Genomic DNA, 7,484 nt, shown 5'->3' with positions numbered 1-7,484 from the left:
ATTAAAGATTTACAGGACCAAATAGACTCCCTGGCAGAAGTGGTCCTTCAAAACAGACGAGGCTTAGATTTGCTGACAGCTAACCAGGGAGGTATTTGCTTGGCCCTAGGGGAATGATGCTGCCTTTATGCCAATAAATCAGGCATAGTACGCACTAAAATTAAGCAGCTTCAAGACTATCTAGAAAAGAGACGAAGGGAACTATTTGAAAATCCCCTCTGGACTGGGCTTAATGGATTTCTACCCTACCTTCTTCCCTTATTAGGCCCTTTGTTGGGTTTACTTTTAATGGTGTCCATAGGACCCTGCATTATAAACAGGCTGGTACAATTTATTAAAGAACAGATTAATATTTTGGCCTCTAAGCCCATACAGGTCCACTATCATCGTCTGGAGATGGAAGACCGCGCTGCCAACATTTAAAAGGATGTTTCACCCTTCTCACAGGCTTATTTCTTAAGTTTACATCCCCACAGATCTCTCTTTCTTATATAAAAGTATAAGTAACAGCTCTCACCAACCATCTTCTGCCCTTGCCATAAGGGTTAAGTTATCCCTCCTCCCATGGGCCCCTCTGCTTGGGGGAGGACGCACCCATGGAGTGAGGACGTTAGGCCATAATAACGGAGGGTGCAGGAAGGACTGCAGGAGGATGGATCCACGGATCCCAAAACCCAAGACCTCTGAGTGACACACTCTGGTGCATGGCGGTTGGCATGCTTCCCCCTCAAAGCCGTCTCCTCCAAAAACATGCCAAGGCCACCACGAAATCTCCTAGTGAAGATGCTCGCTTGGATCAGGAGATATTCTAAGGCCTCCTAGAGGAACAGAGCCTCTATCACCCCCTAAAAACATGGCCAATAAGGTATGGTCAAATATTTTATATAAGAAAGGGGTAAATGCCAGGGGCTAGAAGGAAATTCTCCTTCAAAGAATAGCCTGACACCTACAAGAAACAGCCCCCTGGGAAACATCCTGCCTGGGAGACACCCTGCAGCCATCTATCTCCCTGAGACATCCTGCGGCCACCTATCTTCCTGAAACATCCTGTGGTTATCTCACCTTGTGCAGACATCCAGCAACTGCTGATAAGAGAGCTTCCCCATCCCCAGCATATAAATACCCCTGTGTGAACAATAAAAGTTTACAGCTTGATCAGAATTCCTGTCTTGCTGTCATTCTTCGTGTCTCTTGTCCCTTCATTCCTCCCCATCTAGGTTCGCTGCCCTCGTTGATGTGTCCTGCTGGCCAGGACAGGGGAGTCTGCAGGGAGGGAAGAAGAGGCCCCCATAGGTCAGGAGAGGGACAAGGGTGGTTGAGAGAGAGAGAGGAGGGAGGGGAGTGCCTCTTCTTCCACCCCTCAGTACCTCCCACTCATGAACCGGGTTCCAGAGAGTCCACTGTGACCATGAAGGTCGTGGTAGGGTGCGTTCTCTCCTCCAGATTGGGCTTCAGAGGTTTGCCAGACCATCACAGTCAAATCCCCTGTGCAGCCCATCTGAAGTTGGATAACCGATAGGGGAACTCACCTACTGAAGATCTGGTGTTGTAAACAGCACTCGAAAGAGTGGACCAGGACGGCAAGCCTTGAGAGAGGGGGCCCTTGAGCAGCGAGGCATTCCCCCTCCCGGGTTTCGGCACCAATGAAAGAACGAACAAGGCTTGTCATCAGAGCAAATGCCCATTTATTGAGGAATAGCTCTGCATATTTATAGAGCCAGGGGTGGTTTGACAGTTGGCATGGGGTGATTTTTGATTGGAGGGTAAGGATCAGGTGAGCCAGCAGGGCTAGTCTGATTGGTGGGTAGGATCAGGTGAGCCAGCAGGGCTCTGATTGGTGGGTAAGGATCATGTGAGCCAGCAGGGCTCACCATTGGACCGTTCTTCTTGGGGGATGGGGAAGTTAGTCTTTGGAGGGGGGGGGACTCCCAACAGTAACAAATCTCATAAAGGCATCTGGCTTCCAGTTCTCTTCACAGGTTACTCAGCTCTCCTTTGCTGGGTCAGAACACACGAGAAATACAGATAACAGGAGATAAGATTTCCTTTGGCTCAGGATCACAGGTTCTGTCCACAATTGGGTGACCCCGCTGGTCTGAGATGACTTAAAACATGGAGGAAGAGCAGAGCTGCCCATGTCATGGCAGCCAGGAGGAGGATAAAGAGGGAGGGGATGGGCCAGCAACTAAGCTGTCTTCATGCCATCTGAGTACAGTGGTTAACAAGAAATTAGGTGGATATAAATGTGATTCATGCATATAAGTTATGTAGTTTGTAGTCCTGAAGTTGTTGCAATAAATAACAGAAACTCACAATACAATGCAGTTTTCCTGAGTTAAAATGCTGAGCTTTTAACTATCATGAAGTTGAAATTTATCCCCTCATCTTTCTAAATTTTGTAAAATCATACACACACACACACACACACACACACACACACGGATTGTTACCTGTGTCCTCTTCCACACTAAATACTGTCATGAGGGGCTGGGTTTGTGGCTCAGTGGTAGAGCCCTTGCCTAGCGTGTGTGTGAGGCACTGTGTTCAATCCTCAGCACCACATATAAATAAAGGTATTGCATCCATCTACAATTAAAAGGAATATTTAAAAAATTGTTATGCGGGAGCATGTGGATCTAGAGTTTCTGCAATATGTATTTTTAAATTATTGTTAAAAGGTACACCCTTTAAATTTTGGTAACTTGATTTTCACTACAAATAGAGTGCTGAGCTTTCTAATTGTGTGTGTGTGTGTTTGTGTATATATATATATATAGTTTTCTGTACAAACTGTACCATAAAGACTTGTGTTTGGTGATGAAACTATTGTTAAAAGCATGAAAATATGAGTTGTTGAGGAAAACAGAATAACCAACCAGAATTATTCCTAGCGTGGATACAAAAATATAATCAAGCAGCAGGGAAGCAGTGAGCCAGGGAGACAGGTAAAGGGTCTGCAAGGGGAGGGTGTTTGTGGGTAATTTTTGATGATTCACAATGTTGTGAGACAGAACAAATCTGAAGTAGAATTATGAACCGTCCTGGAGGGTCAGAAGGTACAGGGCAATGCTGCAGGCACAAGCAGAAGCCTGGGTGTAAACAGGTCACCAACTCAGAGGAGGTTGCAAAGCCTTTATGCAACGGGAACGGTGTAGGAGGGATCTTGTGAGGCTTCCAGTTGCCTCTAAGGTAAACGGAATCATTTCCAGAATTTTTTTTTTCTAAAAATTGAGTATTGATCAGAACCGGATTCGTTATATTACCATGTCCAAGTTTAAATCCTGGCCTCCTCTTAGGGCGAGGCACAGGTGCAGGGAACCGCGTGACTCCACCTCTAGCCCCTACTCGTCTGCACCCTCAACTTGCATTTTCTTATGGCCCCTGCACCCATGCGCGCCCTTATCAGGAATCAGAAGAGCCTAATGGCAAAGTTTCTTAGGTGCAGTAAATGCTGAAAAGTAGGTTGACTAGGAAAGTCCCGCAGCTTGTGTGTGGCGAACCCTAACCTTCGCCTGGGGCGTAAGGAAAGCCCACCTCTCTGCAGAGGAGGCTGAGGGTTGACGACGAAACCCAGGCTGAAGCAGGAGGCCTCCGGGCTGCGCATGCGGAGGTCCTGGAAGGCGGGGCGCAGCCGGGAGAGAGCAGGCGGCGCTCTGGGCTGCGGAGGCGAGCAAGCTGCGCAGGGGTTTCGGAGACGCGTCTATCACCGTGACGAGCTGGAACGTCAACCTTCGGCGAAAGGTGAAAGCCGGAAGCGCAGGCTTAAAAAAACAACAAACAACAAACAAACAAACAACAACAACAAAAACAACTAATCGCACGGCCCTGCATTTTCCTCCCAGGGAATGAAGCCCACCTACTGGGGTATTTTCCTATCAGCCATACTTGGCTGTCACCACCAGAGGGCGGCGAAGCCCGCGCCATCGCGACCAGCGACCCCAGGGTGGCTACAAAGTGATCTCTCCTAGTCTTTCCTCTTCCTCCCGTTTCCACTTTCGGGGTGTCTGTCCAGGAAGCCCAGACCCCCATCTACAGTTCACCCAGAACCCAGTCCATATTCTCCTAGTCCGAGATCTGCTCCGCCCGCACCTCGGCTGCCCGGCGCCCCCACCCCGCGGCTCCGGGTCTGCCTTGCGCAGCTCAGTGCGCGGGTAGGGGGCCAGGTCGCACCCTACCTAGGCAGCGGGCGTCGGTGACACCCCTGAACCGCCTAGGCGCACATCGGCAGACGTGCCCAAACCTGAAGACGTCCCCCGTTGAAGTGCTTCTGGTTCCAAGAATTTCGGAGGGTGGAAACTCACTGTGTCCTCGAGTTTGTTCCCAGGGAGTGTCCTGATCCCAGAGTGAGCAGAGGTGCTTGGCCCAAGGAGGAAGCAGGCACAGGAGGGGGGGGGGGCAACACGCGGCTTGTTGGGGGTGTCACTCACTAGCAGAGGTGTGGTCGTGGTCCTGGCGAGGTGGGTCACTGGTACTGGGTGGAGGAGCTTATGGGAAAGAAGGGCTTGTAAATGGCCAGGACAAAGGGACTGCATCCAAGCCAGGGGTCTGGTTCACCTCAGGCTGGACTCAAAGCATCTGGCGGGTCCTGCAGCCAGGTCCCTCACAGCGCCCCCACACCATGGTTCTGGTCTCATCTGTGTTTGGCTTGCTGGGAAGCCACGCAGGGAGAGCACCTCTGAGTCAAAGGGAAAACTCTGCCAATTAAGAGCCAAACCAGGGGAACCTTTCTCATTTTATTTTTTAAAATTTTAATTTAATTTAATTTTTTGTGGCTCTGGAGAGGAACCCAGGAGCAGTCCTCCACTGAGCTGCATTCCCAGCCCTTTTTATTTTGTTTTGGGCAGGGTCTCATTAAGTGGCCTGGGCTGGCCTTGAAGTTTCATCCTCCTCCTCAGTCACAGGTGTTACTGCCCTCCCCCCACCCCAGGGAGCCTAGAGTCAGTCACCACATGACAGGGAAAAGCAGGTGGAGGGATTCCTTTCCTGAGTTTGTGGAGGACAGGGGCTCCTGGCTCTCTCAGGAAGTTGGTGGCAGATGTTTGCTAGCCTGTGGGTGGAGGGAGACTTCCTACCCTGCCACTTGCTAGTGCCACTTCCTGAGTCTTTTGCAATCTCTGCCCAAGCATGGGTCGCTGGGTGTGGAGGAAGGGTTCACATGTGTTTGGGCAGAAGAGGGTAGAACAGAGCACTGCGTGAGGGCTGGCACACTCTGGGGCTGGCAAAGCAGGAAGGACCAGTGGTTAGCACAGACCTGTGTGATACCTATGCCCGGCAACAGTTCCTCCTTTTTTTTTTTTTTTTAAATACAAAGTCATCTATGCTTGTTGGAGCAGAATTCAGTTGCAGAACTATGTACTGCAGAAGTGAAAAGCAACTGTATCCTCTCCCTTCTTGTGGGTAGCTTCAGGCCTAACTCCATTAGAATTCTCTGTGCATGTGCTCCTAACTGCTAGTGTGGGCTTTATTTTATTGAGAGACTTCCCCTTTTATTGTATGTGGTTTGGGTAAACAGCATGATGTTTCCATGTACACATATAAAATATGTATGTGAATATGTAACAAAATGATAGCTGCATTGAAATGCATGCACATATCCACCAACCCACCGCTGCCTTTTCCTGTGTGCGCAGGCTTGGGAAGGCTGTGTGAATGATACCATAGCCAATTTGCTTTTAGTTTGTGTGTATTGCTTTTCTAGCTCTGGGGGTTGAACCTAGGGCCTCGCCCAGCTAGCAGAGCCATGCCTCAGGGTCCCCCAGCCTACACACTCCTAATCACACTGCCACATCAAGGACAGCCTTTGTGCACCACAGAACTGTGACTGCCCTGTGGCCAACGGCTCTGTGTTCCTCCCCCTCCAGCCTTGAATGCAGCACCCCACTTCGTTTCTCTGTGTCTCACTTTTTGTGGTACTAGGGATTGAGCCAGGCTTGCTGTGCTACGGAGCTACACTCACAGTTCCTTATATTTTTCATTTTGAGACAGGGCCTGGCTAAGTGCTCAGGCTGGCCTTGAACTTAGGATCCTCCTGCCTCAGTCTTAGTAGCTGGGATTGCTGACTTGGCCAGAGCACCTGGCTTCTGGTCCTTGGCTTTTAAGATTCAACCTGTGAATAAGAGCATGTGGAGTTGCTCTTTCTGTGTCTGGCGCACTTCATGTAGCATGGCGTCTTCACCTGTTGGTGCTGCTTTAATTAAACACCTCAGACTGGAGGCTGGACTGTGACTCAGGTACAGTAGGCACTAGGTCCTGGCTTCATTCCCAGCACCACAGAAAGCAAAGCAAACACAAGTCAATGAGAGAAACCTGTCTTGGTTGTTCATGAACATGTCCATGCATTTCTCTGGTTCTGGATCTGGAGGCCCACGTCGAGGCCCAGCAGGTGAGGGTATCTGTGAGGCTTCCTGCTCCTCCTGAGGTGTGGCTTGCTGCTGTGGCCTCAGAGAGAGAGCTGGAAGGAGCTTCTCAAGTTCTTGTGTTAGGCATCAGTCTCCTCAGAACTCACTCCCCTCCCACGGGTTACATGCTTTCCTACTACTTCACTGGGGATTAGTTTTCAACATGAATTTGAGGGAACACCAACCTTGAAAATCGTCATAAATGGTAGATCTCCTTTTTTCAGGCTAATACTATTTCACAAGCAGGTATTTTAAAAATGAATAATAGTACATACACTTCCAACAACTTTCCTCTTTCCTATCACAATAATCTCAAGCCCTTCCTGGCAATGAGAGCTGTCAGAGCATGATGGACCAGCAGAGCTCTCTGCAAGGATGGATGGCCATTCTCTTTCCTATGCCCACTGGTCACTGCACCCACACGTGGCTGCTGAGCCCTTAAATGCTATGAAGACAGCTGGAGTTACTGATTTTAATTGGCTTGGATTTGATTCTTGTGGCCCCCTATGGGGAGTGGCTATTGTACTGGAAGGTGCTGTGTTGGGCAAAAGGAAAATGGTTGCCCTCTCTGCAGCCTGGGAGAACCGCTCCACCAGGCTGCCCTGTGCTCTCCCCACACATGGGAGGGAAGCTGCCTGCACCCCAGGCCTGGAACAGGGCCAGCACTGCCCTGCAGGACTGAACTGGGAGATTGGTGCAGGGTTTGGGTGGTCACCTGGCCTGGATGGCGGTGGACAGCTGACCTCCATTGTGTGGGGCCTTTGTTCTCTCTGTGCCTTTTCTCCTGTGCTTGGACTGGGCAGCTCCTTGCCTGTTTGTGCCAAAGAGGGGGCTCTCCCCAGGCTCTGGGCAAGGCTGCTCTTCTGCCTCTTCATCCTAGGCTGACTGCTCTGTGCACCTTGCTGGGTTATTGGCTTCTCACCGTGGACCTACATTTTCTTGGGTCCTCTCCACTTTATCAGTTTGAAAAGTTCCTTGTCAGTTAGGTTTTGAGCCCGTGCCTGCGTCTAGCTTGCTGTGCTCTGCTGAAGGGAGCTTCGGGAGCTCCAGGGATGCAGTTGTGTTTCTTTCGGGTGCACCGTGACT

The sequence above is a fragment of the Marmota marmota genome, unplaced genomic scaffold (genome assembly GCF_001458135.2).
Source record: "Marmota marmota marmota unplaced genomic scaffold, marMar, whole genome shotgun sequence".
Taxonomy (NCBI): domain Eukaryota; kingdom Metazoa; phylum Chordata; class Mammalia; order Rodentia; family Sciuridae; genus Marmota; species Marmota marmota.
This window is presented reverse-complemented; position numbering follows the sequence as displayed.